The sequence below is a fragment of the Dendrobates tinctorius genome, unplaced genomic scaffold (assembly GCF_039654945.1).
Source record: "Dendrobates tinctorius isolate UK_male_01 unplaced genomic scaffold, ASM3965494v1 ptg000204l, whole genome shotgun sequence".
Lineage (NCBI taxonomy): Eukaryota > Metazoa > Chordata > Amphibia > Anura > Dendrobatidae > Dendrobates > Dendrobates tinctorius.
This window is the reverse complement of record NW_027361871.1, coordinates 2,539,406-2,564,845: the sequence shown is the minus strand read 5'-3', so window position 1 is coordinate 2,564,845 and position 25,440 is coordinate 2,539,406. Positions and strand designations below refer to the sequence as shown.

Below are 25,440 nucleotides of genomic sequence, written 5' to 3'. Positions count from 1 at the left end.
CTCTAAGCAGGCTTTCTAATGTATCACACCTGTTTGTCATTTGTCTTAGTTGGTCAAAGAGCCTGTTTAGCAAACAGAAAATTTTGAATTTGAATGCCAGCAGTCCTCTTCCTTCTTTATCTCATTTTAGGGCTGTTTAACTCTCTAAGCAGGCTTTCTAATGTATCACACCTGTTTGTCCTTTGTCTTAGTTGGTCAAAGAGCCTATTTAGTAAACAGAAAATCTTGAATTTGAATGCCAGCAGTCCTCTTCCTTCTTTATCTCAGTTTAGGGCTGTTTAACTCTCTAAGCAGGCTTTCTAATGTATCACACCTGTTTGTCCTTTGGCTTAGTTGGTCAAAGAGCCTATTTAGTAAATGGAAAATCTTGATTTTGAATGTCAGCAGTGCTTTCTATTCTTCATCTCATTTTGTGGGTTTTTACCCCAAAAAGAGGACTTTTACTCTTGTTTGTCATCAAATATTAATTTCCCACAGCCCTAATATAGTGCAATTGAGAAAAAAAATTCTCTGCTGTTGAAACACTTTAAAAGGAATTAGAGGATATAATTTTCTTTACAGAATATAGGATCGCATCAAGCTTTACAAATTAAACAAGTGGATTTACAGATCTGACTCTGCAAAGTTTGATAGCAGCACAGGCGTATTGTAAACTTTCATGCTTGAAGTGTCCACCGCTTGGGTTAAAAATGAAAACCAAACCATTCAACACGAAAGAAGAAGCAGATTAATCCGACGAGGATGGGATTCGAACCCATGCATGCAGAGCACAATGGATTAGCAGTCCATCGCCTTAACCACTCGGCCACCTCGTCTACATAGCACCTGTGCGTTTAGGTGGGAAGATGTTGAGAGGGTTTTTACCAGTCAGTGTTTTTTCACTGAAGATTGTATGTTGGCTTTTGTCAGAGTTGCCTTATCTCGTCAACTACAGTGCCTGTTGTTTGAAGTTAGCTTGGGGAAAACTCTATCAGAAATGAACCAGTGCTGAGGTTTTTAATATCAATTAGTCATAATTTTTCCTCCTTTTGGTTTTGCCATGGCATTTCTTCAGTCTGTCTATTCTGTGTCATAACTTGGAAGCAAAACAAGTCCCAAATTTCAGCTGTGCTAAAAGATGCCTCATTCAATTGCAAAACTTCAAAGCCTTTGTCCTCGATACAGCTTCTGTAAATTTGTCAGTCTTTTAAATGAATGCTCTTCAAAATTTACTTGGCTTCTTAAGTGTTATGACTGAGATTGAAATCTTATTCCATGTTTCTGCTCTACGTGGAATGGAACTCAAGCTCAATATTGTTTTGCTGCGCTAACCAGTTGAATGTTCGATTGGTGCTTCAATCTTCCTTGGATTTCAAATGCATGCCATCTTCAGGTGCTGTGGCTTAGTTCGTTAAAGCGCCTGTCTAGTAAACAGGAGATCCTGAGTTCGAATCTCAGCAGTGCCTTGTTTTCATCTCCTCACAAAGAAGCTTCCTATCTTAAAAATAGGTGTTTCACTTGCGACTGATAGTGCAATTGTGAGATTAAAAATCTCTTCTATCTATGAGATATAAAGGAAGAAAGATGGCTTCAAGCATGACAATGTAAAACCAGTTGCTTTTGTTTTGAAATGCCTCCTTTCTATGCATCTCTAATCCGTTTATCCAATGTCTCTCATCTTTATGTCCTTTGGCTTAGTTGGTCAAAGAGCCTGTTTAGTAAACAGAAAATCTTGAATTTGAATGCCAGCAGTGCTATTCTTTCTTTATGTCAGTTTGGGGCTTCTTAACTCTCTAAGCAGGCTTTCTAATGTATCACACCTGTTTGTACTTTGTCTTAGTTGGTCAAAGAGCCTGTTTAGTAAACAGAAAATTTTGAATTTGAATGCCAGCAGTCCTCTTCCTTCTTTATCTCATTTTAGGGCTGTTTAACTCTCTAAGCAGGCTTTCTAATGTATCACACCTGTTTGTCCTTTGTCTTAGTTGGTCAAAGAGCCTATTTAGTAAACAGAAAATCTTGAATTTGAATGCCAGCAGTCCTCTTCCTTCTTTATCTCAGTTTAGGGCTGTTTAACTCTCTAAGCAGGCTTTCTAATGTATCACACCTGTTTGTCCTTTGGCTTAGTTGGTCAAAGAGCCTATTTAGTAAATGGAAAATCTTGATTTTGAATGTCAGCAGTGCTTTCTATTCTTCATCTCATTTTGTGGGTTTTTACCCCAAAAAGAGGACTTTTACTCTTGTTTGTCATCAAATATTAATTTCCCACAGCCCTAATATAGTGCTATTGAGAAAAAAAATTCTCTGCTGTTGAAACACTTTAAAAGGAATTAGAGGATATAATTTTCTTTACAGAATATAGGATGGCATCAAGCTTTACAAATTAAAACAAGTGGATTTACAGATCTGACTCTGCAAAGTTTGATAGCAGCACAGGCGTATTGTAAACTTTCATGCTTGAAGTGTCCACCGCTTGGGTTAAAAATGAAAACCAAACCATTCAACACGAAAGAAGAAGCAGATTAATCCGACGAGGATGGGATTCGAACCCATGCATGCAGAGCACAATGGATTAGCAGTCCATCGCCTTAACCACTCGGCCACCTCGTCTACACAGCACCTGTGCGTTTAGGTGGGAAAATGTTGAGAGGGTTTTTACCAGTCAGTGTTTTTTCACTGAAGATTGTATGTTGGCTTTTGTCAGATTTGACTTATCTCGTCAACTACAGTGCCTGTTGTTTGAAGTTAGCTTGGGGAAAACTCTATCAGAAATGAACCAGTGCTGAGGTTTTTAATATCAATTAGTCATAATTTTTCCTCCTTTTGGTTTTGCCATGGCATTTCTTCAATCTGTCTATTCTGTGTCATAACTTGGAAGCAAAACAAGTCCCAAATTTCAGCTGTGCTAAAAGATGGCTCATTCAATTGCAAAACTTCAAAGCCTTTGTCCTCGATACAGCTTCTGTAAATTTGTCAGTCTTTTAAATGAATGCTCTTCAAAATTTACTTGGCTTCTTAAGTGTTATGACTGAGATTGAAATCTTATTCCATGTTTCTGCTCTACGTGGAATGGAACTCAAGCTCAATATTGTTTTGCTGCGCTAACCAGTTGAATGTTCGATTGGTGCTTCAATCTTCCTTGGATTTCAAATGCATGCCATCTTCTGGTGCTGTGGCTTAGTTGGGTAAAGCGTCTGTCTAGTAAACAGGAGATCCTGAGTTCGAATCTCAGCAGTGCTTTGTTTTCATCTCCTCACAAAGAAGCTTCCTATCTTAAAAATAGGTGTTTCACTTGCGACTGATAGTGCAATTGTGAGATTAAAAATCTCTTCTATCTAAGAGATATAAAGGAAGAAAGACGGCTTCAAGCATGACAATGTAAAACCAGTTGCTTCAGTTTTGAAATGCCTCCTTTCTATGCATCTCTAATCCGTTTATCCAATGTCTCTCATCTTTATGTCCTTTGGCTTAGTTGGTCAAAGAGCCTGTTTAGTAAACAGAAAATCTTGAATTTGAATGCCAGCAGTGCTATTCTTTCTTTATGTCAGTTTGGGGCTTCTTAACTCTCTATGCAGGCTTTCTAATGTATCACACCTGTTTGTACTTTGTCTTAGTTGGTCAAAGAGCCAGTTTAGTAAACAGAAAATCTTGAATTTGAATGCCAGCAGTGCTATTCTTTCTTTATGTCAGTTTGGGGCTTCTTAACTCTCTAAGCAGGCTTTCTAATGTATCACACCTGTTTGTCATTTGTCTTAGTTGGTCAAAGAGCCTGTTTAGCAAACAGAAAATTTTGAATTTGAATGCCAGCAGTCCTCTTCCTTCTTTATCTCATTTTAGGGCTGTTTAACTCTCTAAGCAGGCTTTCTAATGTATCACACCTGTTTGTCCTTTGTCTTAGTTGGTCAAAGAGCCTATTTAGTAAACAGAAAATCTTGAATTTGAATGCCAGCAGTCCTCTTCCTTCTTTATCTCAGTTTAGGGCTGTTTAACTCTCTAAGCAGGCTTTCTAATGTATCACACCTGTTTGTCCTTTGGCTTAGTTGGTCAAAGAGCCTATTTAGTAAATGGAAAATCTTGATTTTGAATGTCAGCAGTGCTTTCTATTCTTCATCTCATTTTGTGGGTTTTTACCCCAAAAAGAGGACTTTTACTCTTGTTTGTCATCAAATATTAATTTCCCACAGCCCTAATATAGTGCAATTGAGAAAAAAAATTCTCTGCTGTTGAAACACTTTAAAAGGAATTAGAGGATATAATTTTCTTTACAGAATATAGGATCGCATCAAGCTTTACAAATTAAACAAGTGGATTTACAGATCTGACTCTGCAAAGTTTGATAGCAGCACAGGCGTATTGTAAACTTTCATGCTTGAAGTGTCCACCGCTTGGGTTAAAAATGAAAACCAAACCATTCAACACGAAAGAAGAAGCAGATTAATCCGACGAGGATGGGATTCGAACCCATGCATGCAGAGCACAATGGATTAGCAGTCCATCGCCTTAACCACTCGGCCACCTCGTCTACATAGCACCTGTGCGTTTAGGTGGGAAGATGTTGAGAGGGTTTTTACCAGTCAGTGTTTTTTCACTGAAGATTGTATGTTGGCTTTTGTCAGAGTTGCCTTATCTCGTCAACTACAGTGCCTGTTGTTTGAAGTTAGCTTGGGGAAAACTCTATCAGAAATGAACCAGTGCTGAGGTTTTTAATATCAATTAGTCATAATTTTTCCTCCTTTTGGTTTTGCCATGGCATTTCTTCAGTCTGTCTATTCTGTGTCATAACTTGGAAGCAAAACAAGTCCCAAATTTCAGCTGTGCTAAAAGATGGCTCATTCAATTGCAAAACTTCAAAGCCTTTGTCCTCGATACAGCTTCTGTAAATTTGTCAGTCTTTTAAATGAATGCTCTTCAAAATTTACTTGGCTTCTTAAGTGTTATGACTGAGATTGAAATCTTATTCCATGTTTCTGCTCTACGTGGAATGGAACTCAAGCTCAATATTGTTTTGCTGCGCTAACCAGTTGAATGTTCGATTGGTGCTTCAATCTTCCTTGGATTTCAAATGCATGCCATCTTCAGGTGCTGTGGCTTAGTTCGTTAAAGCGCCTGTCTAGTAAACAGGAGATCCTGAGTTCGAATCTCAGCAGTGCCTTGTTTTCATCTCCTCACAAAGAAGCTTCCTATCTTAAAAATAGGTGTTTCACTTGCGACTGATAGTGCAATTGTGAGATTAAAAATCTCTTCTATCTATGAGATATAAAGGAAGAAAGATGGCTTCAAGCATGACAATGTAAAACCAGTTGCTTTTGTTTTGAAATGCCTCCTTTCTATGCATCTCTAATCCGTTTATCCAATGTCTCTCATCTTTATGTCCTTTGGCTTAGTTGGTCAAAGAGCCTGTTTAGTAAACAGAAAATCTTGAATTTGAATGCCAGCAGTGCTATTCTTTCTTTATGTCAGTTTGGGGCTTCTTAACTCTCTAAGCAGGCTTTCTAATGTATCACACCTGTTTGTACTTTGTCTTAGTTGGTCAAAGAGCCTGTTTAGTAAACAGAAAATTTTGAATTTGAATGCCAGCAGTCCTCTTCCTTCTTTATCTCATTTTAGGGCTGTTTAACTCTCTAAGCAGGCTTTCTAATGTATCACACCTGTTTGTCCTTTGTCTTAGTTGGTCAAAGAGCCTATTTAGTAAACAGAAAATCTTGAATTTGAATGCCAGCAGTCCTCTTCCTTCTTTATCTCAGTTTAGGGCTGTTTAACTCTCTAAGCAGGCTTTCTAATGTATCACACCTGTTTGTCCTTTGGCTTAGTTGGTCAAAGAGCCTATTTAGTAAATGGAAAATCTTGATTTTGAATGTCAGCAGTGCTTTCTATTCTTCATCTCATTTTGTGGGTTTTTACCCCAAAAAGAGGACTTTTACTCTTGTTTGTCATCAAATATTAATTTCCCACAGCCCTAATATAGTGCTATTGAGAAAAAAAATTCTCTGCTGTTGAAACACTTTAAAAGGAATTAGAGGATATAATTTTCTTTACAGAATATAGGATGGCATCAAGCTTTACAAATTAAAACAAGTGGATTTACAGATCTGACTCTGCAAAGTTTGATAGCAGCACAGGCGTATTGTAAACTTTCATGCTTGAAGTGTCCACCGCTTGGGTTAAAAATGAAAACCAAACCATTCAACACGAAAGAAGAAGCAGATTAATCCGACGAGGATGGGATTCGAACCCATGCATGCAGAGCACAATGGATTAGCAGTCCATCGCCTTAACCACTCGGCCACCTCGTCTACATAGCACCTGTGCGTTTAGGTGGGAAAATGTTGAGAGGGTTTTTACCAGTCAGTGTTTTTTCACTGAAGATTGTATGTTGGCTTTTGTCAGATTTGACTTATCTCGTCAACTACAGTGCCTGTTGTTTGAAGTTAGCTTGGGGAAAACTATCAGAAATGAACCAGTGCTGAGGTTTTTAATATCAATTAGTCATAATTTTTCCTCCTTTTGGTTTTGCCATGGCATTTCTTCAATCTGTCTATTCTGTGTCATAACTTGGAAGCAAAACAAGTCCCAAATTTCAGCTGTGCTAAAAGATGGCTCATTCAATTGCAAAACTTCAAAGCCTTTGTCCTCGATACAGCTTCTGTAAATTTGTCAGTCTTTTAAATGAATGCTCTTCAAAATTTACTTGGCTTCTTAAGTGTTATGACTGAGATTGAAATCTTATTCCATGTTTCTGCTCTACGTGGAATGGAACTCAAGCTCAATATTGTTTTGCTGCGCTAACCAGTTGAATGTTCGATTGGTGCTTCAATCTTCCTTGGATTTCAAATGCATGCCATCTTCTGGTGCTGTGGCTTAGTTGGGTAAAGCGTCTGTCTAGTAAACAGGAGATCCTGAGTTCGAATCTCAGCAGTGCTTTGTTTTCATCTCCTCACAAAGAAGCTTCCTATCTTAAAAATAGGTGTTTCACTTGCGACTGATAGTGCAATTGTGAGATTAAAAATCTCTTCTATCTAAGAGATATAAAGGAAGAAAGACGGCTTCAAGCATGACAATGTAAAACCAGTTGCTTCAGTTTTGAAATGCCTCCTTTCTATGCATCTCTAATCCGTTTATCCAATGTCTCTCACCTTTATGTCCTTTGGCTTAGTTGGTCAAAGAGCCTGTTTAGTAAACAGAAAATCTTGAATTTGAATTCCAGCAGTGCTATTCTTTCTTTATGTCAGTTTGGGGCTTCTTAACTCTCTATGTTGGCTTTCTAATGTATCACACCTGTTTGTACTTTGTCTTAGTTGGTCAAAGAGCCTGTTTAGTAAACAGAAAATCTTGAATTTGAATGCCAGCAGTGCTATTCTTTCTTTATGTCAGTTTGGGGCTTCTTAACTCTCTAAGCAGGCTTTCTAATGTATCACACCTGTTTGTCCTTTGTCTTAGTTGGTCAAAGAGCCTGTTTAGTAAACAGAAAATTTTGAATTTGAATGCCAGCAGTCCTCTTCCTTCTTTATCTCATTTTAGGGCTGTTTAACTCTCTAAGCAGGCTTTCTAATGTATCACACCTGTTTGTCCTTTGTCTTAGTTGGTCAAAGAGCCTATTTAGTAAACAGAAAATCTTGAATTTGAATGCCAGCAGTCCTCTTCCTTCTTTATCTCAGTTTAGGGCTGTTTAACTCTCTAAGCAGGCTTTCTAATGTATCACACCTGTTTGTCCTTTGGCTTAGTTGGTCAAAGAGCCTATTTAGTAAATGGAAAATCTTGATTTTGAATGTCAGCAGTGCTTTCTATTCTTCATCTCATTTTGTGGGTTTTTACCCCAAAAAGAGGACTTTTACTCTTGTTTGTCATCAAATATTAATTTCCCACAGCCCTAATATAGTGCAATTGAGAAAAAAAATTCTCTGCTGTTGAAACACTTTAAAAGGAATTAGAGGATATAATTTTCTTTACAGAATATAGGATGGCATCAAGCTTTACAAATTAAAACAAGTGGATTTACAGATCTGACTCTGCAAAGTTTGATAGCAGCACAGGCGTATTGTAAACTTTCATGCTTGAAGTGTCCACCGCTTGGGTTAAAAATGAAAACCAAACCATTCAACACAAAAGAAGAAGCAGATTAATCCAACGAGGATGGGATTCGAACCCATGCATGCAGAGAACAATGGATTAGCAGTCCATCGCCTTAACCACTCGGCCACCTCGTCTACATAGCACCTGTGCGTTTAGGTGGGAAGATGTTGAGAGGGCTTTTACCAGTCAGTGTTTTTTCACTGAAGATTGTATGTTGGCTTTTGTCAGAGTTGCCTTATCTCGTCAACTACAGTGCCTGTTGTTTGAAGTTAGCTTGGGGAAAACTCTATCAGAAATGAACCAGTGCTGAGGTTTTTAATATCAATTAGTCATAATTTTTCCTCCTTTTGGTTTTGCCAGGGCATTTCTTCAGTCTGTCTATTCTGTGTCATAACTTGGAAGCAAAACAAGTCCCAAATTTCAGCTGTGCTAAAAGATGGCTCATTCAATTGCAAAACTTCAAAGCCTTTGTCCTCGATACAGCTTCTGTAAATTTGTCAGTCTTTTAAATGAATGCTCTTCAAAATTTACTTGGCTTCTTAAGTGTTATGACTGAGATTGAAATCTTATTCCATGTTTCTGCTCTACGTGGAATGGAACTCAAGCTCAATATTGTTTTGCTGCGCTAACCAGTTGAATGTTCGATTGGTGCTTCAATCTTCCTTGGATTTCAAATGCATGCCATCTTCAGGTGCTGTGGCTTAGTTGGTTAAAGCACCTGTCTAGTAAACAGGAGATCCTGAGTTTGAATCTCAGCAGTGCCTTGTTTTCATCTCCTCACAAAGAAGCTTCCTATCTTAAAAATAGGTGTTTCACTTGCGACTGATAGTGCAATTGTGAGATTAAAAATCTCTTCTATCTATGAGATATAAAGGAAGAAAGATGGCTTCAAGCATGACAATTAGTGTTGAGCATTCCGATACCGCAAGTATCGGGTATCGGCCGATACTTGCTGTATCGGAATTCCGATACCGACTTCCGATATTTTTTCAATATCGGAATTCGGCATCGGAATCGGAAGTTCAGTTGATTGACGGCCTGACGTCATCATGATGCGCGGTGTGTGCGCATCATGATGCGCCGTCATTTCGGGCCTTCCGGGGGTCTCTGCCGGCCTGCCGGGGGGCTGTGCCGGCCTGCCGGGGGGCTGTGTGGACTGCCCGGGGTCTCTGCCGGCCTGCCGGGGGGCTGTGCCGGCCTGCCGGGGGGCTGTGCACCCTGTGGGGGTCTGTACCGGCCTGCCGGGGGGCTGTGCCGGCCTGCCGGGGGGCTGTGCTGATGTCCGGGGGTCTGTGCAAGCATCGTCCGATGGGACTACAAGTCCCATCGGGCGATGCCTGCTACCATGACAGTGATTGACACATTAGCCAATGATGGGACAGTAGTAGTCCCATCATCCGGCTAATGTGTTAAATGTTAAAAAAAAAAAAAAAATACTACATACATACTACATGCTACATACATACTACATGCTACATACATACTACATATATACTACATACATACTACATGCATGCTACATACATACTACATGCTACATACATACTACATGCATGCTACATACATACTACATACATACTACATATATACTACATACATACTACATACATGCTACATACATACTGCATGCTACATACATACTACATACATACTACATACATACTACATGCATGCTACATACATACTACATGCATACTACATATATACTACATGCTACATACATACTGCATGCTACATACATACTACATATATACTACATACATACTACATATATACTACATGCTACATACATACTACATGCTACATACATACTACATATATACTACATACATACTACATACATGCTACATACATACTGCATGCTACATACATACTACATACATACTACATACATACTACATGCATGCTACATACATACCACATACATACTACATGCATGCTACATGCATGCTACATACATACTACATGCTACATACATACCACATACATACTACATACATGCTACATATATACTACATGCATGCTACATACATACTACATATATACTACATGCATGCTACATACATACTACATACATACCACATATATACTACATACATACAATACATACATAGACATACAGTACATATAACATAGAGTAACATACTTACCAATACTTGTCACATTGTTCCCCGAAGCCATTGTCTTTCCGGAATAAATATTAACATAACAAACCACAAAAATACTCACCCACGATCCGAAGCAGTCCACGAGTGTGTCCCACGACGATCTTGGGTAGAGAACTGCAGCATCAGATGATGCTGCCGTTCTCTACGGGCTGCAGGAATCCAATGACGGAAGGTAGGTATCCTTCCGCACTGTATTCCTCCGCCACTTAAAAAAAAAAAAGTCCCTAGTCTCACTTTATGCCATTGCTGCGTGGGAATTTCCCACACAGCAATGGCATAAAGTGAGACTAGGGACTTTTTTTTTTTTTAAGTGGCGGAGGAATACAGTGCGGAAGGATACCTACCTTCCGTCATTGGATTCCTGCAGCCAGTAGAGAACGGCAGCAACAGCTGATGCTGCAGTTCTCTACCCAAGATCGTCGTGGGACACACTCGTGGACTGCTTCGGATCGTGGGTGAGTATTTTTGTGGTTTGTTATGTTAATATTTATTCCGGAAAGACAATGGCTTCGGGGAACAATGTGACAAGTATTGGTAAGTATGTTACTCTATGTTATATGTACTGTATGTCTATGTATGTATTGTATGAATGTATTGTATGTATGTAGTATATATGTGGTATGTATGTAGCATGCATGTAGCATGCATGTAGTATATATGTAGTATGTATGTAGCATGCATGTAGTATATATGTAGTATGTATGTAGCATGTAGTATGTATGTAGCATGCATGTAGTATATATGTAGTATGTATGTAGCATGTAGTATGTATGTAGCATGCATGTAGTATATATGTAGCATGCATGTAGTATGTATGTAGCATGCATGTAGTATGTATATGGTATGTATGTAGTATGTATGTAGCATGCATGTAGTATATATGTGTTATGTATGTGGTATGTATGTAGCATGCATGTAGTATGTATGTTGCATGCATGTAGTATGTATGTAGTATATATGTAGTATGTATGTAGCATGTAGTATGTATGTAGTATGTATGTAGCATGCATGTAGCATGCAGTATGTATGTAGCATGCATGTAGTATATATGTAGTATGTATGTAGCATGTAGTATGTAGCATGCATGTAGTATATATGTAGTATGTAGCATGTAGTATGTATGTAGCATGCATGTAGTATATATGTGTTATGTATGATGCATGTAGCATGCATGTAGTATGTATGTAGTATATATGTAGTATGTATGTAGCATGTAGTATGTAGCATGCATGTAGTATATATGTAGTATGTAGCATGTAGTATGTATGTAGCATGCATGTAGTATATATGTGTTATGTATGATGCATGTAGCATGCATGTAGTATGCATGTAGTATATATGTAGTATGTATGTTGCATGTAGTATGAATGTAGCATGTATGTAGTATGTAGTATGAATGTAGCATGTATGTAGTATGCATGTTGTATGTATGTAGCATGTAATTTTTTTTTTTTTTTTTTTTTACATTTAACACATTAGCCGGATGATGGGACTACTACTGTCCCATCATTGGCTAATGTGTCAATCACTGTCATGGTAGCAGGCATCGCCCGATGGGACTTGTAGTCCCATCGGACGATGCCTGCACAGCCCCCCGGCAGGCCGGCACAGCCCCCCGGAGCCTGCACAGCCCCCCGGCAGGCCGGCACAGCCCCCCGGCAGGCCGGCACAGCCCCCCGGAGCCTGCACAGACCACCGGCAGGCCGGCACAGACCACCGGAGCCTGCACAGACCCCCTGGCAGGCCGGCACAGCCCCCCGAAAGGCCCGTACAGACCCCAGAGAGGCTGTACAAGGGCAGGAAAGGGTTTTTCTTATTCCGATACCGGAAGTCCCATAGACTTGAATGGGACTTCCGGTATCGGAATCGGCGATACCGATACTTTTTTTAAAGATCGGCCGATACCATCCGATACGATACTTTGAAGTATCGGACGGTATCGCTCAACTCTAATGACAATGTAAAACCAGTTGCTTTTGTTTTGAAATGCCTCCTTTCTATGCATCTCTAATCCGTTTATCCAATGTCTCTCACCTTTATGTCCTTTGGCTTAGTTGGTCAAAGAGCCTGTTTAATAAACAGAAAATCTTGAACTTGAATGCCAGCAGTGCTATTCTTTCTTTATGTCAGTTTGGGGCTTCTTAACTCTCTATGCAGGCTTTCTAATGTATCACACCTGTTTGTACTTTGTCTTAGTTGGTCAAAGAGCCTGTTTAGTAAACAGAAAATCTTGAATTTGAATGCCAGCAGTGCTATTCTTTCTTTATGTCAGTTTGGGGCTTCTTAACTCTCTATGCAGGCTTTCTAATGTATCACACCTGTTTGTACTTTGTCTTAGTTGGTCAAAGAGCCTGTTTAGTAAACAGAAAATCTTGAATTTGAATGCCAGCAGTGCTATTCTTTCTTTATGTCAGTTTGGGGCTTCTTAACTCTCTATGCAGGCTTTCTAATGTATCACACCTGTTTGTACTTTGTCTTAGTTGGTCAAAGAGCCTATTTAGTAAATGGAAAATCTTGATTTTGAATGTCAGCAGTGCTTTCTATTCTTCATCTCATTTTGTGGGTTTTTACCCCAAAAAGAGGACTTTTACTCTTGTTTGTCATCAAATATTAATTTCCCACAGCCCTAATATAGTGCAATTGAGAAAAAAAATTCTCTGCTGTTGAAACACTTTAAAAGGAATTAGAGGATATAATTTTCTTTACAGAATATAGGATGGCATCAACCTTTACAAATTAAAACCAGTGGATTTACAGATCTGACTCTGCAAAGTTTGATAGCAGCACAGGAGTATTGTAAACTTTCATGCTTGAAGTGTCCACCGCTTGGGTTAAAAATGAAAACCAAACCATTCAACACGAAAGAAGAAGCAGATTAATCCGACGAGGATGGGATTCGAACACATGCATTCAGAGCACAATGGATTAGCAGTCCATCGCCTTAACCACTCGGCCACCTCGTCTACATAGCACCTGTGCGTTTAGGTGGGAAGATGTTGAGAGGGTTTTTACCAGTCAGTGTTTTTTCACTGAAGATTGTATGTTGGCTTTTGTCAGAGTTGCCTTATCTCGTCAACTACAGTGCCTGTTGTTTGAAGTTAGCTTGGGGAAAACTCTATCAGAAATGAACCAGTGCTGAGGTTTTTAATATCAATTAGTCATAATTTTTCCTCCTTTTGGTTTTGCCATGGCATTTCTTCAATCTGTCTATTCTGTGTCATAACTTGGAAGCAAAACAAGTCCCAAATTTCAGCTGTGCTAAAAGATGGCTCATTCAATTGCAAAACTTCAAAGCCTTTGTCCTCGATACAGCTTCTGTAAATTTGTCAGTCTTTTAAATGAATGCTCTTCAAAATTTACTTGGCTTCTTAAGTGTTATGACTGAGATTGAAATCTTATTCCATGTTTCTGCTCTACGTGGAATGGAACTCAAGCTCAATATTGTTTTGCTGCGCTAATCAGTTGAATGTTCGATTGGTGCTTCAATCTTCCTTGGATTTCAAATGCATGCCATCTTCTGGTGCTGTGGCTTAGTTGGTTAAAGCGCCTGTCTAGTAAACAGGAGATCCTGAGTTCGAATCTCAGCAGTGCCTTGTTTTCATCTCCTCACAAAGAAGCTTCCTATCTTAAAAATAGGTGTTTCACTTGCGACTGATAGTGCAATTGTGAGATTAAAAATCTCTTCTATCTATGAGATATAAAGGAAGAAAGATGGCTTCAAGCATGACAATGTAAAACCAGTTGCTTTTGTTTTGAAATGCCTCCTTTCTATGCATCTCTAATCCGTTTATCCAATGTCTCTCATCTTTATGTCCTTTGGCTTAGTTGGTCAAAGAGCCTGTTTAGTAAACAGAAAATCTTGAATTTGAATGCCAGCAGTGCTATTCTTTCTTTATGTCAGTTTGGGGCTTCTTAACTCTCTAAGCAGGCTTTCTAATGTATCACACCTGTTTGTACTTTGTCTTAGTTGGTCAAAGAGCCTGTTTAGTAAACAGAAAATTTTGAATTTGAATGCCAGCAGTCCTCTTCCTTCTTTATCTCATTTTAGGGCTGTTTAACTCTCTAAGCAGGCTTTCTAATGTATCACACCTGTTTGTCCTTTGTCTTAGTTGGTCAAAGAGCCTATTTAGTAAACAGAAAATCTTGAATTTGAATGCCAGCAGTCCTCTTCCTTCTTTATCTCAGTTTAGGGCTGTTTAACTCTCTAAGCAGGCTTTCTAATGTATCACACCTGTTTGTCCTTTGGCTTAGTTGGTCAAAGAGCCTATTTAGTAAATGGAAAATCTTGATTTTGAATGTCAGCAGTGCTTTCTATTCTTCATCTCATTTTGTGGGTTTTTACCCCAAAAAGAGGACTTTTACTCTTGTTTGTCATCAAATATTAATTTCCCACAGCCCTAATATAGTGCAATTGAGAAAAAAAATTATCTGCTGTTGAAACACTTTAAAAGGAATTAGAGGATATAATTTTCTTTACAGAATATAGGATGGCATCAAGCTTTACAAATTAAAACAAGTGGATTTACAGATCTGACTCTGCAAAGTTTGATAGCAGCACAGGCGTATTGTAAACTTTCATGCTTGAAGTGTCCACCGCTTGGGTTAAAAATGAAAACCAAACCATTCAACACGAAAGAAGAAGCAGATTAATCCGACGAGGATGGGATTCGAACCCATGCATGCAGAGCACAATGGATTAGCAGTCCATCGCCTTAACCACTCGGCCACCTCATCTACATAGCACCTGTGCGTTTAGGTGGGAAAATGTTGAGAGGGTTTTTACCAGTCAGTGTTTTTTCACTGAAGATTGTATGTTGGCTTTTGTCAGATTTGACTTATCTCGTCAACTACAGTGCCTGTTGTTTGAAGTTAGCTTGGGGAAAACTCTATCAGAAATGAACCAGTGCTGAGGTTTTTAATATCAATTAGTCATAATTTTTCCTCCTTTTGGTTTTGCCATGGCATTTCTTCAATCTGTCTATTCTGTGTCATAACTTGGAAGCAAAACAAGTCCCAAATTTCAGCTGTGCTAAAAGATGGCTCATTCAATTGCAAAACTTCAAAGCCTTTGTCCTCGATACAGCTTCTGTAAATTTGTCAGTCTTTTAAATGAATGCTCTTCAAAATTTACTTGGCTTCTTAAGTGTTATGACTGAGATTGAAATCTTATTCCATGTTTCTGCTCTACGTGGAATGGAACTCAAGCTCAATATTGTTTTGCTGCGCTAATCAGTTGAATGTTCGATTGGTGCTTCAATCTTCCTTGGATTTCAAATGCATGCCATCTTCTGGTGCTGTGGCTTAGTTGGTTAAAGCGCCTGTCTAGTAAACAGGAGATCCTGAGTTCGAATCTCAGCAGTGCCTTGTTTTCATCTCCTCACAAAGAAGCTTCCTATCTTAAAAATAGGTGTTTCACTTGCGACTGATAGTGCAATTGTGAGATTAAAAATCTCTTCTATCTATGAGATATAAAGGAAGAAAGATGGCTTCAAGCATGACAATGTAAAACCAGTTGCTTTTGTTTTGAAATGCCTCCTTTCTATGCATCTCTAATCCGTTTATCCAATGTCTCTCATCTTTATGTCCTTTGGCTTAGTTGGTCAAAGAGCCTATTTAGTAAACAGAAAATCTTGAATTTGAATGCCAGCAGTGCTATTCTTTCTTTATGTCAGTTTGGGGCTTCTTAACTCTCTAAGCAGGCTTTCTAATGTATCACACCTGTTTGTACTTTGTCTTAGTTGGTCAAAGAGCCTGTTTAGTAAACAGAAAATTTTGAATTTGAATGCCAGCAGTCCTCTTCCTTCTTTATCTCATTTTAGGGCTGTTTAACTCTCTAAGCAGGCTTTCTAATGTATCACACCTGTTTGTCCTTTGTCTTAGTTGGTCAAAGAGCCTATTTAGTAAACAGAAAATCTTGAATTTGAATGCCAGCAGTCCTCTTCCTTCTTTATCTCAGTTTAGGGCTGTTTAACTCTCTAAGCAGGCTTTCTAATGTATCACACCTGTTTGTCCTTTGGCTTAGTTGGTCAAAGAGCCTATTTAGTAAATGGAAAATCTTGATTTTGAATGTCAGCAGTGCTTTCTATTCTTCATCTCATTTTGTGGGTTTTTACCCCAAAAAGAGGACTTTTACTCTTGTTTGTCATCAAATATTAATTTCCCACAGCCCTAATATAGTGCAATTGAGAAAAAAAATTATCTGCTGTTGAAACACTTTAAAAGGAATTAGAGGATATAATTTTCTTTACAGAATATAGGATGGCATCAAGCTTTACAAATTAAAACAAGTGGATTTACAGATCTGACTCTGCAAAGTTTGATAGCAGCACAGGCGTATTGTAAACTTTCATGCTTGAAGTGTCCACCGCTTGGGTTAAAAATGAAAACCAAACCATTCAACACGAAAGAAGAAACAGATTAATCCGACGAGGATGGGATTCGAACCCATGCATGCAGAGCACAATGGATTAGCAGTCCATCGCCTTAACCACTCGGCCACCTCGTCTACATAGCACCTCTGCGTTTAGGTGGGAAGATGTTGAGAGGGTTTTTACCAGTCAGTGTTTTTTCACTGAAGATTGTATGTTGGCTTTTGTCAGAGTTGCCTTATCTCGTCAACTACAGTGCCTGTTGTTTGAAGTTAGCTATGGGAAAACTCTATCAGAAATGAACCAGTGCTGAGGTTTTTAATATCAATTAGTCATAATTTTTCCTCCTTTTGGTTTTGCCATGGCATTTCTTCAGTCTGTCTATTCTGTGTCATAATTTGGAAGCAAAACAAGTCCCAAATTTCAGCTGTGCTAAAAGATGGCTCATTCAATTGCAAAACTTCAAAGCCTTTGTCCTCGATACAGCTTCTGTAAATTTGTCAGTCTTTTAAATGAATGCTCTTCAAAATTTACTTGGCTTCTGAAGTGTTATGACTGAGATTCAAATCTTATTCCATGTTTCTGCTCTACGTGGTATGGAACTCAAGCTCAATATTGTTTTGCTGCGCTAACCAGTTGAATGTTCGATTGGTGCTTCAATCTTCCTTGGATTTCAAATGCATGCCATCTTCAGGTTCTGTGGCTTAGTTGGTTAAAGCGCCTGTCTAGTAAACAGGAGATCCTGAGTTTGATTCTCAGCAGTGCCTTGTTTTCATCTCCTCACAAAGAAGCTTCCTATCTTAAAAATAGATGTTTCACTTGCGACTGATTGTGCAATTGTGAGATTAAAAATCTCTTCTATCTATGAGATATAAAGGAAGTAAGATGGCTTCAAGCATGACAATGTAAAACCAGTTGCTTTTGTTTTGAAATGCCTCCTTTCTATGCATCTCTAATCCGTTTATCCAATGTCTCTCACCTTTATGTCCTTTGGCTTAGTTGGTCAAAGAGCCTGTTTAGTAAACAGAAAATCTTGAATTTGAATGCCAGCAGTGCTATTCTTTCTTTATGTCAGTTTGGGGCTTCTTAACTCTCTATGCAGGCTTTCTAATGTATCACACCTGTTTGTACTTTGTCTTAGTTGGTCAAAGAGCCTGTTTAGTAAACAGAAAATCTTGAATTTGAATGCCAGCAGTGCTATTCTTTCTTTATGTCAGTTTGGGGCTTCTTAACTCTCTAAGCAGGCTTTCTAATGTATCACACCTGTTTGTCCTTTGTCTTAGTTGGTCAAAGAGCCTGTTTAGTAAACAGAAAATTTTGAATTTGAATGCCAGCAGTCCTCTTCCTTCTTTATCTCATTTTAGGGCTGTTTAACTCTCTAAGCAGGCTTTCTAATGTATCACACCTGTTTGTCCTTTGGCTTAGTTGGTCAAAGAGCCTGTTTAGTAAACAGAAAATCTTGAATTTGAATGCCAGCAGTGCTATTCTTTCTTTATGTCAGTTTGGGGCTTCTTAACTCTCTAAGCAGGCTTTCTAATGTATCACACCTGTTTGTCCTTTGTCTTAGTTGGTCAAAGAGCCTGTTTAGTAAACAGAAAATTTTGAATTTGAATGCCAGCAGTCCTCTTCCTTCTTTATCTCATTTTAGGGCTGTTTAACTCTCTAAGCAGGATTTCTAATGTATCACACCTGTTTGTCCTTTGGCTTAGTTGGTCAAAGAGCCTATTTAGTAAATGGAAAATCTTGATTTTGAATGTCAGCAGTGCTTTCTATTCTTCATCTCATTTTGTGGGTTTTTACCCCAAAAAGAGGACTTTTACTCTTGTTTGTCATCAAATATTAATTTCCCACAGCCCTAATATAGTGCAATTGAGAAAAAAAATTCTCTGCTGTTGAAACACTTTAAAAGGAATTAGAGGATATAATTTTCTTTACAGAATATAGGATGGCATCAACCTTTACAAATTAAAACCAGTGGATTTACAGATCTGACTCTGCAAAGTTTGATAGCAGCACAGGAGTATTGTAAACTTTCATGCTTGAAGTGTCCACCGCTTGGGTTAAAAATGAAAACCAAACCATTCAACACGAAAGAAGAAGCAGATTAATCCGACGAGGATGGGATTCGAACCCATGCATTCAGAGCACAATGGATTAGCAGTCAATCGCCTTAACCACTCGGCCACCTCGTCTACATAGCACCTGTGCGTTTAGGTGGGAAGATGTTGAGAGGGTTTTTACCAGTCAGTGTTTTTTCACTGAAGATTGTATGTTGGCTTTTGTCAGAGTTGCCTTATCTCGTCAACTACAGTGCCTGTTGTTTGAAGTTAGCTTGGGGAAAACTCTATCAGAAATGAACCAGTGCTGAGGTTTTTAATATCAATTAGTCATAATTTTTCCTCCTTTTGGTTTTGCCATGGCATTTCTTCAATCTGTCTATTCTGTGTCATAACTTGGAAGCAAAACAAGTCCCAAATTTCAGCTGTGCTAAAAGATGGCTCATTCAATTGCAAAACTTCAAAGCATTTGTCCTCGATACAGCTTCTGTAAATTTGTCAGTCTTTTAAATGAATGCTCTTCAAAATTTACTTGGCTTCTTAAGTGTTATGACTGAGATTGAAATCTTATTCCATGTTTCTGCTCTACGTGGAATGGAACTCAAGCTCAATATTGTTTTGCTGCGCTAACCAGTTGAATGTTCGATTGGTGCTTCAATCTTCCTTGGATTTCAAATGCATGCCATCTTCAGGTTCTGTGGCTTAGTTGGTTAAAGCGCCTGTCTAGTAAACAGGAGATCCTAAGTTTGAATCTCAGCAGTGCCTTGTTTTCATCTCCTCACAAAGAAGCTTCCTATCTTAAAAATAGGTGTTTCACTTGCGACAGATAGTGCAATTGTGAGATTAAAAATCTCTTCTATCTATGAGATATAAAGGAAGAAAGATGGCTTCAAGCATGACAATGTAAAACCAGTTGCTTTTGTTTTGAAATGCCTCCTTTCTATGCATCTCTAATCCGTTTATCCAATGTCGATCACCTTTATGTCCTTTGGCTTAGTTGGTCAAAGAGCCTGTTTAGTAAACAGAAAATCTTGAATTTGAATGCCAGCAGTGCTATTCTTTCTTTATGTCAGTTTGGGGCTTCTTAACTCTCTATGCAGGCTTTCTAATGTATCACACCTGTTTGTACTTTGTCTTAGTTGGTCAAAGAGCCTGTTTAGTAAACAGAAAATCTTGAATTTGAATGCCAGCAGTGCTATTCTTTCTTTATGTCAGTTTGGGGCTTCTTAACTCTCTAAGCAGGCTTTCTAATGTATCACACCTGTTTGTCCTTTGTCTTAGTTGGTCAAAGAGCCTGTTTAGTAAACAGAAAATTTTGAATTTGAATGCCAGCAGTCCTCTTCCTTCTTTATCTCATTTTAGGGCTGTTTAACTCTCTAAGCAGGCTTTCTAATGTATCACACCTGTTTTTCCTTTGGCTTAGTTTGTCAAAGAGCCTATTTAGTAAATGGAAAATCTTGATTTTGAATGTCAGCAGTGCTTTCTATTCTTCATCTCATTTTGTGGGTTTTTACCCCAAAAAGAGGACTTTTACTCTTGTTTGTCATCAAATATTAATTTCCCACAGCCCTAATATAGTGCAATTGAGAAAAAAAATTCTCTGCTGTTGAAACACTTTAAAAGGAATTAGAGGATATAATTTTCTTTACAGAATATAGGATGGCATCAACCTTTACAAATTAAAACAAGTGGATTTACAGATCTGACTCTGCAAAGTTTGATAGCAGCACAGGCGTATTGTAAACTTTCATGCTTGAAGTGTCCACCGCTTGGGTTAAAAATGAAAACCAAACCATTCAACACGAAAGAAGAAGCAGATTAATCCGACGAGGATGGGATTCGAACCCATGCATGCAGAGCACAATGGATTAGCAGTCCATCGCCTTAACCACTCGGCCACCTCGTCTACATAGCACCTCTGCGTTTAGGTGGGAAGATGTTGAGAGGGTTTTTACCAGTCAGTGTTTTTTCACTGAAGATTGTATGTTGGCTTTTGTCAGAGTTGCCTTATCTCGTCAACTACAGTGCCTGTTGTTTGAAGTTAGCTTGGGGAAAACTCTATCAGAAATGAACCAGTGCTGAGGTTTTTAATATCAATTAGTCATAATTTTTCCTCCTTTTGGTTTTGCCATGGCATTTCTTCAGTCTGTCTATTCTGTGTCATAACTTGGAAGCAAAACAAGTCCCAAATTTCAGCTGTGCTAAAAGATGGCTCACTCAATTGCAAAACTTCAAAGCCTTTGTCCTCGATACAGCTTCTGTAAATTTGTCAGTCTTTTAAATGAATGCTCTTCAAAATTTACTTGGCTTCTTAAGTGTTATGACTGAGATTGAAATCTTATTCCATGTTTCTGCTCTACGTGGAATGGAACTCAAGCTCAATATTGTTTTGCTGCGCTAACCAGTTGAATGTTCGTTTGGTGCTTCAATCTTCCTTGGATTTCAAATGCATGCCATCTTCAGGTGCTGTGGCTTAGTTGGTTAAAGCGCCTGTCTAGTAAACAGGAGATCCTGAGTTTGAATCTCAGCAGTGCCTTGTTTTCATCTCCTCACAAAGAAGCTTCCTATCTTAAAAATAGGTGTTTCACTTGCGACTGATAGTGCAATTGTGAGATTAAAAATCTCTTCTATCTATGAGATATAAAGGAAGAAAGATGGCTTCAAGCATGACAATGTAAAACCAGTTGCTTTTGTTTTGAAATGCCTCCTTTCTATGCATCTCTAATCCGTTTATCCAATGTCTCTCACCTTTATGTCCTTTGGCTTAGTTGGTCAAAGAGCCTGTTTAATAAACAGAAAATCTTGAATTTGAATGCCAGCAGTGCTATTCTTTCTTTATGTCAGTTTGGGGCTTCTTAACTCTCTATGCAGGCTTTCTAATGTATCACACCTGTTTGTACTTTGTCTTAGTTGGTCAAAGAGCCTGTTTAGTAAACAGAAAATCTTGAATTTGAATGCCAGCAGTGCTATTCTTTCTTTATGTCAGTTTGGGGCTTCTTAACTCTCTAAGCAGGCTTTCTAATGTATCACACCTGTTTGTCCTTTGTCTTAGTTGGTCAAAGAGCCTGTTTAGTAAACAGAAAATTTTGAATTTGAATGCCAGCAGTCCTCTTCCTTCTTTATCTCATTTTAGGGCTGTTTAACTCTCTAAGCAGGCTTTCTAATGTATCACACCTGTTTGTCCTTTGGCTTAGTTGGTCAAAGAGCCTATTTAGTAAATGGAAAATCTTGATTTTGAATGTCAGCAGTGCTTTCTATTCTTCATCTCATTTTGTGGGTTTTTACCCCAAAAAGAGGACTTTTACTCTTGTTTGTCATCAAATATTAATTTCCCACAGCCCTAATATAGTGCAATTGAGAAAAAAAATTCTCTGCTGTTGAAACACTTTAAAAGGAATTAGAGGATATAATTTTCTTTACAGAATATAGGATGGCATCAACCTTTACAAATTAAAACCAGTGGATTTACAGATCTGACTCTGCAAAGTTTGATAGCAGCACAGGAGTATTGTAAACTTTCATGCTTGAAGTGTCCACCGCTTGGGTTAAAAATGAAAACCAAACCATTCAACACGAAAGAAGAAACAGATTAATCCGATGAGGATGGGATTCGAACCCATGCATGCAGAGCACAATGGATTAGCAGTCCATCGCCTTAACCACTCGGCCACCTCGTCTACATAGCACCTCTGCGTTTAGGTGGGAAGATGTTGAGAGGGTTTTTACCAGTCAGTGTTTTTTCACTGAAGATTGTATGTTGGCTTTTGTCAGAGTTGCCTTATCTCGTCAACTACAGTGCCTGTTGTTTGAAGTTAGCTTGGGGAAAACTCTATCAGAAATGAACCAGTGCTGAGGTTTTTAATATCAATTAGTCATAATTTTTCCTCCTTTTGGTTTTGCCATGGCATTTCTTCAGTCTGTCTATTCTGTGTCATAATTTGGATGCAAAACAAGTCCCAAATTTCAGCTGTGCTAAAAGATGGCTCATTCAATTGCAAAACTTCAAAGCCTTTGTCCTCGATACAGCTTCTGTAAATTTGTCAGTCTTTTAAATGAATGCTCTTCAAAATTTACTTGGCTTCTGAAGTGTTATGACTGAGATTCAAATCTTATTCCATGTTTCTGCTCTACGTGGTATGGAACTCAAGCTCAATATTGTTTTGCTGCGCTAACCAGTTGAATGTTCGATTGGTGCTTCAATCTTCCTTGGATTTCAAATGCATGCCATCTTCAGGTTCTGTGGCTTAGTTGGTTAAAGCGCCTGTCTAGTAAACAGGAGATCCTGAGTTTGAATCTCAGCAGTGCCTTGTTTTCATCTCCTCACAAAGAAGCTTCCTATCTTAAAAATAGATATTTCACTTGCGACTGATTGTGCAATTGTGAGATTAAAAATCTCTTCTATCTATGAGATATAAAGGAAGTAAGATGGCTTCAAGCATGACAATGTAAAACCAGTTGCTTTTGTTTTGAAATGCCTCCTTTCTATGCATCTCTAATCCGTTTATCCAATGTCTCTCACCTTTATGTCCTTTGGCTTAGTTGGTCAAAGAGCCTGTTTAGTAAACAGAAAATCTTGAATTTGAATGCCAGCAGTGCTATTCTTTCTTTATGTCAGTTTGGGGCTTCTTAACTCTCTATGCAGGCTTTCTAATGTATCACACCTGTTTGTACTTTGTCTTAGTTGGTCAAAGAGCCTGTTTAGTAAACAGAAAATCTTGAATTTGAATGCCAGCAGTGCTATTCTTTCTTTATGTCAGTTTGGGGCTTCTTAACTCTCTAAGCAGGCTTTCTAATGTATCACACCTGTTTGTCCTTTGTCTTAGTTGGTCAAAGAGCCTGTTTAGTAAACAGAAAATTTTGAATTTGAATGCCAGCAGTCCTCTTCCTTCTTTATCTCATTTTAGGGCTGTTTAACTCTCTAAGCAGGCTTTCTAATGTATCACACCTGTTTGTCCTTTGGCTTAGTTGGTCAAAGAGCCTGTTTAGTAAACAGAAAATCTTGAATTTGAATGCCAGCAGTGCTATTCTTTCTTTATGTCAGTTTGGGGCTTCTTAACTCTCTAAGCAGGCTTTCTAATGTATCACACCTGTTTGTCCTTTGTCTTAGTTGGTCAAAGAGCCTGTTTAGTAAACAGAAAATTTTGAATTTGAATGCCAGCAGTCCTCTTCCTTCTTTATCTCATTTTAGGGCTGTTTAACTCTCTAAGCAGGATTTCTAATGTATCACACCTGTTTGTCCTTTGGCTTAGTTGGTCAAAGAGCCTATTTAGTAAATGGAAAATCTTGATTTTGAATGTCAGCAGTGCTTTCTATTCTTCATCTCATTTTGTGGGTTTTTACCCCAAAAAGAGGACTTTTACTCTTGTTTGTCATCAAATATTAATTTCCCACAGCCCTAATATAGTGCAATTGAGAAAAAAAATTCTCTGCTGTTGAAACACTTTAAAAGGAATTAGAGGATATAATTTTCTTTACAGAATATAGGATGGCATCAACCTTTACAAATTAAAACCAGTGGATTTACAGATCTGACTCTGCAAAGTTTGATAGCAGCACAGGAGTATTGTAAACTTTCATGCTTGAAGTGTCCACCGCTTGGGTTAAAAATGAAAACCAAACCATTCAACACGAAAGAAGACGCAGATTAATCCGACGAGGATGGGATTCGAACCCATGCATTCAGAGCACAATGGATTAGCAGTCAATCGCCTTAACCACTCGGCCACCTCGTCTACATAGCACCTGTGCGTTTAGGTGGGAAGATGTTGAGAGGGTTTTTACCAGTCAGTGTTTTTTCACTGAAGATTGTATGTTGGCTTTTGTCAGAGTTGCCTTATCTCGTCAACTACAGTGCCTGTTGTTTGAAGTTAGCTTGGGGAAAACTCTATCAGAAATGAACCAGTGCTGAGGTTTTTAATATCAATTAGTCATAATTTTTCCTCCTTTTGGTTTTGCCATGGCATTTCTTCAATCTGTCTATTCTGTGTCATAACTTGGAAGCAAAACAAGTCCCAAATTTCAGCTGTGCTAAAAGATGGCTCATTCAATTGCAAAACTTCAAAGCCTTTGTCCTCGATACAGCTTCTGTAAATTTGTCAGTCTTTTAAATGAATGCTCTTCAAAATTTACTTGGCTTCTTAAGTGTTATGACTGAGATTGAAATCTTATTCCATGTTTCTGCTCTACGTGGAATGGAACTCAAGCTCAATATTGTTTTGCTGCGCTAACCAGTTGAATGTTCGATTGGTGCTTCAATCTTCCTTGGATTTCAAATGCATGCCATCTTCAGGTTCTGTGGCTTAGTTGGTTAAAGCGCCTGTCTAGTAAACAGGAGATCCTAAGTTTGAATCTCAGCAGTGCCTTGTTTTCATCTCCTCACAAAGAAGCTTCCTATCTTAAAAATATGTGTTTCACTTGCGACAGATAGTGCAATTGTGAGATTAAAAATCTCTTCTATCTATGAGATATAAAGGAAGAAAGATGGCTTCAAGCATGACAATGTAAAACCAGTTGCTTTTGTTTTGAAATGCCTCCTTTCTATGCATCTCTAATCCGTTTATCCAATGTCGATCACCTTTATGTCCTTTGGCTTAGTTGGTCAAAGAGCCTGTTTAGTAAACAGAAAATCTTGAATTTGAATGCCAGCAGTGCTATTCTTTCTTTATGTCAGTTTGGGGCTTCTTAACTCTCTATGCAGGCTTTCTAATGTATCACACCTGTTTGTACTTTGTCTTAGTTGGTCAAAGAGCCTGTTTAGTAAACAGAAAATCTTGAATTTGAATGCCAGCAGTGCTATTCTTT

General features: G+C 38.5%; 10 non-coding genes across 10 annotated transcripts; 2 read left to right on the top strand and 8 right to left on the bottom strand.

Moving 5' to 3' along the window:
- Nucleotides 1-733: 733 nt before the first annotated feature.
- Nucleotides 734-815, bottom strand: TRNAS-GCU (transfer RNA serine (anticodon GCU)). Its single transcript has one exon. It is a non-coding gene; the product is annotated as a tRNA-Ser (tRNA).
- Nucleotides 816-2,504: 1,689 nt separating this feature from the next.
- On the bottom strand, nt 2,505-2,586 carry TRNAS-GCU (transfer RNA serine (anticodon GCU)). The gene has a single exon. It is a non-coding gene; the product is annotated as a tRNA-Ser (tRNA).
- A 1,830-nt stretch (nt 2,587-4,416) lies between these two features.
- Nucleotides 4,417-4,498, bottom strand: TRNAS-GCU (transfer RNA serine (anticodon GCU)). Its single transcript has one exon. It is a non-coding gene; the product is annotated as a tRNA-Ser (tRNA).
- A 1,689-nt stretch (nt 4,499-6,187) lies between these two features.
- Nucleotides 6,188-6,269, bottom strand: TRNAS-GCU (transfer RNA serine (anticodon GCU)). Its single transcript has one exon. It is a non-coding gene; the product is annotated as a tRNA-Ser (tRNA).
- Nucleotides 6,270-8,098: 1,829 nt separating this feature from the next.
- Nucleotides 8,099-8,180, bottom strand: TRNAS-GCU (transfer RNA serine (anticodon GCU)). Its single transcript has one exon. It is a non-coding gene; the product is annotated as a tRNA-Ser (tRNA).
- A 5,553-nt stretch (nt 8,181-13,733) lies between these two features.
- On the top strand, nt 13,734-13,807 carry TRNAT-AGU (transfer RNA threonine (anticodon AGU)). The gene has a single exon. It is a non-coding gene; the product is annotated as a tRNA-Thr (tRNA).
- A 1,059-nt stretch (nt 13,808-14,866) lies between these two features.
- Nucleotides 14,867-14,948, bottom strand: TRNAS-GCU (transfer RNA serine (anticodon GCU)). Its single transcript has one exon. It is a non-coding gene; the product is annotated as a tRNA-Ser (tRNA).
- A 556-nt stretch (nt 14,949-15,504) lies between these two features.
- On the top strand, nt 15,505-15,578 carry TRNAT-AGU (transfer RNA threonine (anticodon AGU)). The gene has a single exon. It is a non-coding gene; the product is annotated as a tRNA-Thr (tRNA).
- Nucleotides 15,579-16,637: 1,059 nt separating this feature from the next.
- Nucleotides 16,638-16,719, bottom strand: TRNAS-GCU (transfer RNA serine (anticodon GCU)). Its single transcript has one exon. It is a non-coding gene; the product is annotated as a tRNA-Ser (tRNA).
- Nucleotides 16,720-20,463: 3,744 nt separating this feature from the next.
- Nucleotides 20,464-20,545, bottom strand: TRNAS-GCU (transfer RNA serine (anticodon GCU)). The gene has a single exon. It is a non-coding gene; the product is annotated as a tRNA-Ser (tRNA).
- Nucleotides 20,546-25,440: the final 4,895 nt, after the last annotated feature.